The sequence below is a fragment of the Microtus pennsylvanicus genome, chromosome 9, assembly GCF_037038515.1.
Source record: "Microtus pennsylvanicus isolate mMicPen1 chromosome 9, mMicPen1.hap1, whole genome shotgun sequence".
Taxonomy (NCBI): Eukaryota; Metazoa; Chordata; class Mammalia; order Rodentia; family Cricetidae; genus Microtus; species Microtus pennsylvanicus.
Window position 1 is genome coordinate 56,875,638 of NC_134587.1, and position 7,625 is coordinate 56,883,262.

The 7,625-nt window shown below is 44.5% G+C and overlaps 1 pseudogene; it reads right to left on the reverse strand.

Annotated features, from left to right (window-relative positions):
• Nucleotides 1-2,996: 2,996 nt before the first annotated feature.
• On the reverse strand, nucleotides 2,997-4,185 carry LOC142856846 (NAD-dependent protein deacylase sirtuin-5, mitochondrial pseudogene; annotated as a pseudogene).
• Nucleotides 4,186-7,625: the final 3,440 nt, after the last annotated feature.

Below are 7,625 nucleotides of genomic sequence, written 5' to 3' on the forward strand. Positions count from 1 at the left end.
CAGGGAGCCAGCAACAGGCAAGAGTCAGAAGCAAGGGGCAATCAAGTCTGAGGGCCTTACCTCTCACCATCATTACTGGACTAGACGCTTTTGCAGATTTGATTTTTTTTCTATTAGATTTGTTTCAAACCAGAAGAAACATCTTCTAAATCAATTAAATATCTTTATAAGTTAACTTCCATGTATAAATAGTTCAAGAAATTTAACTTTAAGGTTCAAATGCAAATTATAACTACTCTCGACAGTTTGCCATTTGCCTTCTTAACTACACGTGTTGATGGATGGAAAAGGGAGTCTATTCTAAATCATCAACTAAAGAAGCAATGCCATTACTCTGAATTAGCTTTTCCTTTTTTTGTTTTTTTGTTTTTTTTCGAGACAGGGTTTCTCTGTGGCTTTTTGGAGCCTGTCCTGGAACTAGCTCTGTAGACCAGGCTGGTCTCGAACTCACAGAGATCCGCCTGCCTCTGCCTCCCGAGTGCCTTGCCTAACTTCATTTATGTATGTATAAATCTTTATCATTATTTTTATTCAAGTATGTCTGCGTGGTCCTTTACTCCAAGATAGTACCTGGGTAAAGAAAATAGCTTTCATTTTATGATAATGGTACCAATCTCAAGTGCCAGCCTGGGCTCTGACCCCTAAACTCCTGTATCTTGAAGGCTGTGCCTTACTGTCACCTGTGCCTTCCAAAGTCTACAGATGGAATCAGGCACCTGTGCGCTGCTTCTCTTCCCATTGGTCATGGCCAATGCTTCCAGTCTTCCCTGCTGCTTTCGTTATTCATCTCAGTGATCGAAGAGCTGTGGGAAGGTGTGGGTAGGACCCTTACATCTTGTGGACTCAGGAAGCAGTGATGGGGGATGCTGACACTCAGTTGACTTTTCCCTTCCCCTTTTTATTCATACCAAGCTATGATGTGGTACTATCCAAACTCAGCATGGTAGAAATGCTCTCAGAGATACTCCTGGAGGTGTATCTCCTAATTGATTGAATACCTGATCAAGCTGACAGTGAGGACTAGACATTATCCCCGTTAATGAGATTCATGTTTGATGTGGGACTTCCCTCTGTATGCTGTGATTACCATTAATGAGTAAAGAAACTACCTTGGCCTGTTGATAGGGCAGAACTTAGGTAGGCAGTGAAAACTAAATGGCATGCTGGGAAAAAGGGGGCTGAGTCAGAGAGATGCCATGTAGCCCCACCAGAGATAGACACTGGAACTTTAGCCGGTAAGTCACAGCCATGTTGTGATACACAGATTAATGGAAATGAATTAAATTAATATGTAAGAGTCAGCTGATAAGAAGCTAGAGATAATGGGCCAAGCAGTGATTTAAATAATACAGTTTCTGTGTGATTATTTCAGGGCTGAGCAGCCGGGAAACCAACAAGTGGCCTCCTCCAACATATGTTGCCTTTGTACTTGCTCTTGCTGGTGCACAGCATCTGTGGGTCTCAGCTGAGCTCTCCAACCTCCTCATGGGTTGGGTGCCATATCCTTGCTTCTATGGGTAATCTCACTTCTCAAGAAGGGGTCTCTACATGGCCCTTCTGCCTCTTCACAGGTGACTTTCCATGTCCTGCTTCAAGAATGCTCCGAAACTTCTAGTCCCCACCAGTGGCTCTCCTCCACTCTTCTCCCTGTGCCGATAGATGCAGGCACATTCCATGGAACAGTGTCTTCCCAGAGATCAGAATGGGAGCAGAGCAAGACACTTTCTGTGTTCAACACCAGGTTCCACATACTTGGCTGTTTCCACCAAGTTCCCTAAAGCTCAGCTCTGATGCCCCACATTGAGGCTTCTTGATTCTCTCCTGTTCCCCCATGATTCTCCACATGCATCTCTTCTTCCTACCATCAGAAGCACCCCACATCACATCTGTTGCTCCCTTGTGTGCTCTCTTGGTTCGAGAGAGTGCCTACACCAACTTTGCAAAAGTAGTAGACTCCAGGGTTTCATCTCCATGGTGGGCATGGTGCACAAGATTTAGTTTATAAGAAAAATATATGGTTCTCTAAATATAAGATAGGTTACACATTTGAGAGGCCCCTGCCTTGTCTCTGTCACATGGGACTAAGAAATGTCCAGAACCAGGTTTTAAAATTCTCATTCCCTAATGTCTGTTCCTTTTGGCTTGCAAAATGGCATTGTCTTCACATAATCCTACGATAACTTCCCTTACCTATTGTTCCCTTTATTAGGTAGGGCCTCTCCCACTTTGGACTTAGATCTGTCATGGAATTATGAAAGACAAAATAAAAGACTAGTTTCTGGAAAAAGATTTCCTGGTATCAAATACTTATTAACTGTGGGAACCAAAGCAAATTATTTAATGTCTCTCTCCTTCAGTTTTCTTGTCTTTAGTCATGGATGTAATAATAGTTATTGAGTCAAAGAAATGAGGTAATGCATATAAAATGTGTAGAACAGGACCCTGCATGTGAGAAGTGATCTGTGCATTTTTTCCCATTTTTATGGTAGAATCAAGTCTTCTTAGGGCTGGAAAAATACTAGGTGTAGCCTTGCTAAGTTAGAGGCCCCACGAGTCATTGTGAAGAGTTACATAACTTCTTGACTGCACCAAATAAAAGGAGACTCAGTAGCTCCATTCATTCTGCCGGTGGAAATCTCTGGATATTCTCAGTTCTCCTTTATTTTAAGTAAATATTGACCCCCCCCCTTCTTTGGCATTTATTATCTCCAGAAAGGTTCCTTGGAGACCTTTAGAGGCGGTCTAATCCTCTTCTGTCTTCGTCCCTTCCTATCTGAAGATGTTCAGGATGCCTGTTTCTTTTTCATACACATTCTTTTATGAAAGTTACAGCCACATATTCTCAAGCTGTCCTCCCTAGATGGGATTCAAATTCCCTCACCACCTGGCCATGGGGAGTCATGGGAGCTGCTGTCACTTCAGGAAGATCCCGTTAGCCTGACGGCAAACAATTTAAGATTAATTATTTACGGTGCTCAAAATCAGATAAGCCTATCTTTTTTTTTTAGATTTTAACTTTTAGGGTTTTAATTCTCTATTTTTATTTTTGCCCAAGATACAAACAAACAGTTTGTATAATCACCTTCTTCTCAAGCAATTTAAGTACAAATTTTTCCCTCCCAGTAATTGACCAAGAATAGCAAATCCAAAATACTCATATTTCAGTTGAAATCAAATAAGATGGAAGAACTTGACAATCCATCAGCCTCTCCAAAGAAAACACATTTGCTGTTGGTGTTTAATGCCCAATCCCTTCACAGATCGTCTAGGGGCTCAAAGGGTATTTTTAGGTTTTCCAAAGTTCAGCTTGTCATCCACAAAACCTCTTCTCTTGTTAGTGCCCTGGTTATGAGCTACACAATCTTCTCTTCTTTCCACAGGACAATTAAGAAACCCTTTCAGTTTCATGAGGAGCAAGGGCTTCAGGAAGTGTTGTCCCACAGGGTCCTGGAAAATGAAACCTGAATATGTTGGTGGCTGGGGTGGTTTCCGTGTTAAACTCGGCCACTGGGACTCCCCTGCAGGCCACCTGAGGGGCAAACATGGCAGCTGGGTAGACCACAGAGGATGTTCCCACCACTAGACACAGGTCACAGAGGGCGAGCTCTCTGTCCACCTCCTCCAGAACAGCAGGATCCAGGTTTTCTCCAAACCACACCACATAAGGTCGCAGCAAGCCACCGCATCCGGCCTCGTCACACCGGGGAAGTTTGTCAACTGGGATTCTGGCGTCCTGGGTCTCTGGTTCTGGAGCCCCTTTTCCTGCTAACGCTGGACAAATCGGACTCTTGTAGTTCTCAGCGACATTGCCGCATGAGGTGCACCGAGTTTTAAACAAGGTCCCGTGGATTTCCAGCAGGTTCTTGGTGCCAGCCTTGCGGTGCAGCTCATCGATGTTCTGAGTGATGACTACAGCCCGTCGGCCCTGGTCACGTAGCCGGGCTTCACACTGGGCAATGGCCAGGTGCCCAGGATTGGGTTCCTTGCACTTCATGACCTCCCTCCGGTAGTGGTAGAACTCCCACACCTGTGATGGGTTGCGGGCAAAGGCCTGCGGAGTCGCCGGGTCCTGGGCTTGCCATTTTCTCCTCTGAAAGTTGAAACCCTGCTCTCCGCACTAACGCCAGCCCCTGAGATGATGGCTATGTGCTTGGCGTTTGCAAAACACTTCCGGAAATCTGCCATATAGAACCACCGTTCCCGCGGAGACCAGGAAAGCAGAAGCAGCCTATCTTAGTTCTTTGGAGAGTCCACATTTGAGAATGGTAACTTCCTTTTATCCAATGTCAAGTAGGAACGAAGTATTCTCTAGTTGAGAATTTCCCAAACATGAATACCAATGCATTGCTGGATAATCACTAATTTTAAATGTATGATTTGAATATGTCTTTACTTCCAGAACCTTATGGTAGACATGGCAAGACATATGTTGATTTTTCAGATAGGAAAATAAGAGGGATATAGCTACACTAACTTCTGCATTCGGTGTTGTGGTAGTTTGAATAACAATGGCTCCAATAGGCTCAGAGATTTGGATGCTCAGTCAACAAGGAGTGGCACTATTGGAGAAGGATTGGGAGGTGTGGCCTTGTTGGAGGAAGTGTGTCCCTGGGGTGCATGCTAGCCACCTCCCCCAGCCTATAGACCAGGATGCAGCTCTCAGCTGCAGCTCCGGCACCATGTGTGCTGCCGTGCTCTCTGCTGAGACAATAATGGACTAAGCCTCGGAAACTATAAGCAAACCCCAATTAAATGCTTCCATCGTAAGAGTTGCCCTCACAGAGAAGTAGTCCACTGAAGGAAAAGGACAAAGTGCGGAGTATAAGGCAGGAAGTCCCGAGGGGCAGAGCAGTCTCCTTAAGTTAACATTTCATGCAGTGCATGAGTTACTTTTGTTGTGGCTGTGACATAATACGCACAGAAGCAGCTTAGGAAGGAAGAGAGTATTTTGGCTTACCATTGAAAGCACGGAGGCAGAAGTAACAGTTACCTAGGGCTCCTCACGTTTCAGTATAAGAGGAGAAAGTGCTGGCATTCAGTTGGCTTTCTGATATCTCTTCATTGACCCTGGATAGTCCACGGGATGCTGCTGCCCACAATCAGGGCAGATCTTTCTTCTATAACTAAGCCTCAAGGAATGCTCCGAGATGTGTCTCTTAGGAGATACCAAGTCCAGTTAAGTGCCTGTGCAGCTGAGGCCTCCCACCTGTGAAACACTGGAAATCCATAGAGTGAGATAGCCAGGTAGACATTTACAACTGCGGGGAATCACATGTGTAAGGGGATTGTTTTTAATCCAAGTGGTGGGATAACCACAGGATGAGTGTCTGTCACTGGAAGAAGTGGGTAGATGGATTCCAGAGAGGTGAGAGCCAGAAAGCAAATGGGAAAAGCAGAGTTTGAATGTTGATTTGACAGCCATAGATCTAGCTTTCAGGGGACCCTGCAGGGATCAGGCTTGCCTTGGACAGACAGTATCGTGGTGGAAATGTATCGTGACATTACACTTCTGGACAGGGACTGCTGTGTCCAGAAAAGATCTAACACTGAATTCTCAAAAAAAAAAAAATCCCAGTGTTTAATGTCAGAAAGTGGAAGAACGGCCACATAAAGGGAGACGCTGAGAGACTGGGACCAAGACTTTTCAGCAGTAGGGTGAAGGCACCATTTTGTAATCCTTTTCCAACTGAAACATGACCTTCTGCACAAACTTTCCTGTCTCCATGATATTGAAAGCCTCTTGTCATCTTCCCCCAAAAATGCTTACAATGTTTGTTTCCTCCTTGTTTTTTTTTCTATGGCCCTGTCACTTTCTACACTGAAGCATGATTTTTTTTTTTTAAACAGATACATCATTTCTATAGACTATGAACTTCCAATGTCAGGATCCATTTCTTACTCTTCTTTGAATCATCCGAAGCCCTGAACAGAGGGATTTGCACATAATAAGCACTTGGTTTTTTATTGAAGAGAAGAGTGATCTAATTTGTATAACAGGAAGATGAATGGTCCAGTTATGTATAAGAAAGATTGCCAAGGAGCGAGACTACACACTGCGTACAGAAATACTGCATCAGATCTTCTGGGAAACAAAGATTAATGGCAGCAGAAATCGGAGGAAGAGATGTGTTTGAGGGACTTTCAAAGAGAAACTGACAGGGGATCTCCTCCAGTTGTGTGGCTTAAGTGCTTTAATATGCTTGATGACTCTCTTATTGAAATAACCAGGCTTTGCCTCTCCTTTGAGCTCAAGGCTCATAGGTTTAGCTGTCAGCTCATGTCTCTCCCATCCTCAGTCCTCCGCTTCTCTAGACATCCCAGAATTTCTTTAATGACACCCCCAATCATGGATTTCTCAGGAGTCATATTTGATTTATGACTTTCTCTCGTCTTTTCTCACCTGGCCCCAGATCTGGCTGATAATCAAGCCCGATTCTCTGCTCACTCCAGCTCCATTTCCCACTTGATGTTTCTCATCACGTCCCATTCCAGCAGCCCTGGCGCCATCATCACTCATCTTCAGGAGCACAGAAGGCCCCCAGTAGTGATGTGAGCTCCGGGTACCCAAGACAGCTGCTGTCCTCCTGCCTTTTCACCGTCCACTCTCCACACAGCCACCATGTGATCTTTGCCGACCTCAGTTGTCACTTGCCTCGCAGTACACTGTTTGGAACCTTGCCATGGCGGCCTCTGTTTGCTGGATAAAGTCCAGTGTCCCCCTGAACCTTCAGCTCCCCTCTGTGACATCTGAATCTTTCTTCAGCCTTCACCGACAAGCTCTTCTCAGCCAAGTCTTTAAGAGCGTGAACTCAAAGATGCATGAATTATGCCCAGCTTCTCCCCTGAGAGTCTAAGAAAACTTCAGACTCAACAGAACCTTTCCCACTGAACTGGAGAAAGGCAGCTGGACACATGGTGAAGGTGTTCTTTGTATCACTTGAACATGAGACTAGATTCTGGGCCTCTGATTTGGATCTTTTCTCTGTAGGACTACATGTTCCCAAGCCCTTCCAGAACCCACATCCTGCTGATGGCACAGGACTTTGTTCTGAATTTTACGTGCCAGTTCCCAAAGAAGCCCTCCAAGTTTTATTATCCTGTTGTTTTCTCCTTAATTGTGTGTGTGTGTGTGTGTGTGTGTGTGTGTGTGTTAGAATTACTGTTGCTGAGATAAAACACCATGATCAAAAAGTGAAATGTGGAGGAAGGGGTTTATTTGCCTGGGTTTCCTCATCACTATCATCATTGAAAAAAGTTAGGACAGGATCTCAGAGGCAGGAGTCTTGAGTGCTGCTAACTGGCTTGTTCATCATGACTTGCTCAGCCTGCTTTCTGATAGAACCCAGGACCTTCAGCCCAGGGATAGCACCACCAACCATGGGCTAGCCCCTCTTATCAGTCACTAGTTAAGAAAACGCCCTATCTTATGAAGGCATTTTCCCATTGAGGCTCCCATCTCTTTGATGACTATAGCTGATATAAAACTCACCAGAACAACTGATGCTTAGTTAACTTGACACATAAATATTCAACTGTTAAACCACATCCCTTTCTTTCTTCTTCATACCCAAAATCACACATATTATAAACATCACAATATAAAACATTTTATAATTGTAAACAGT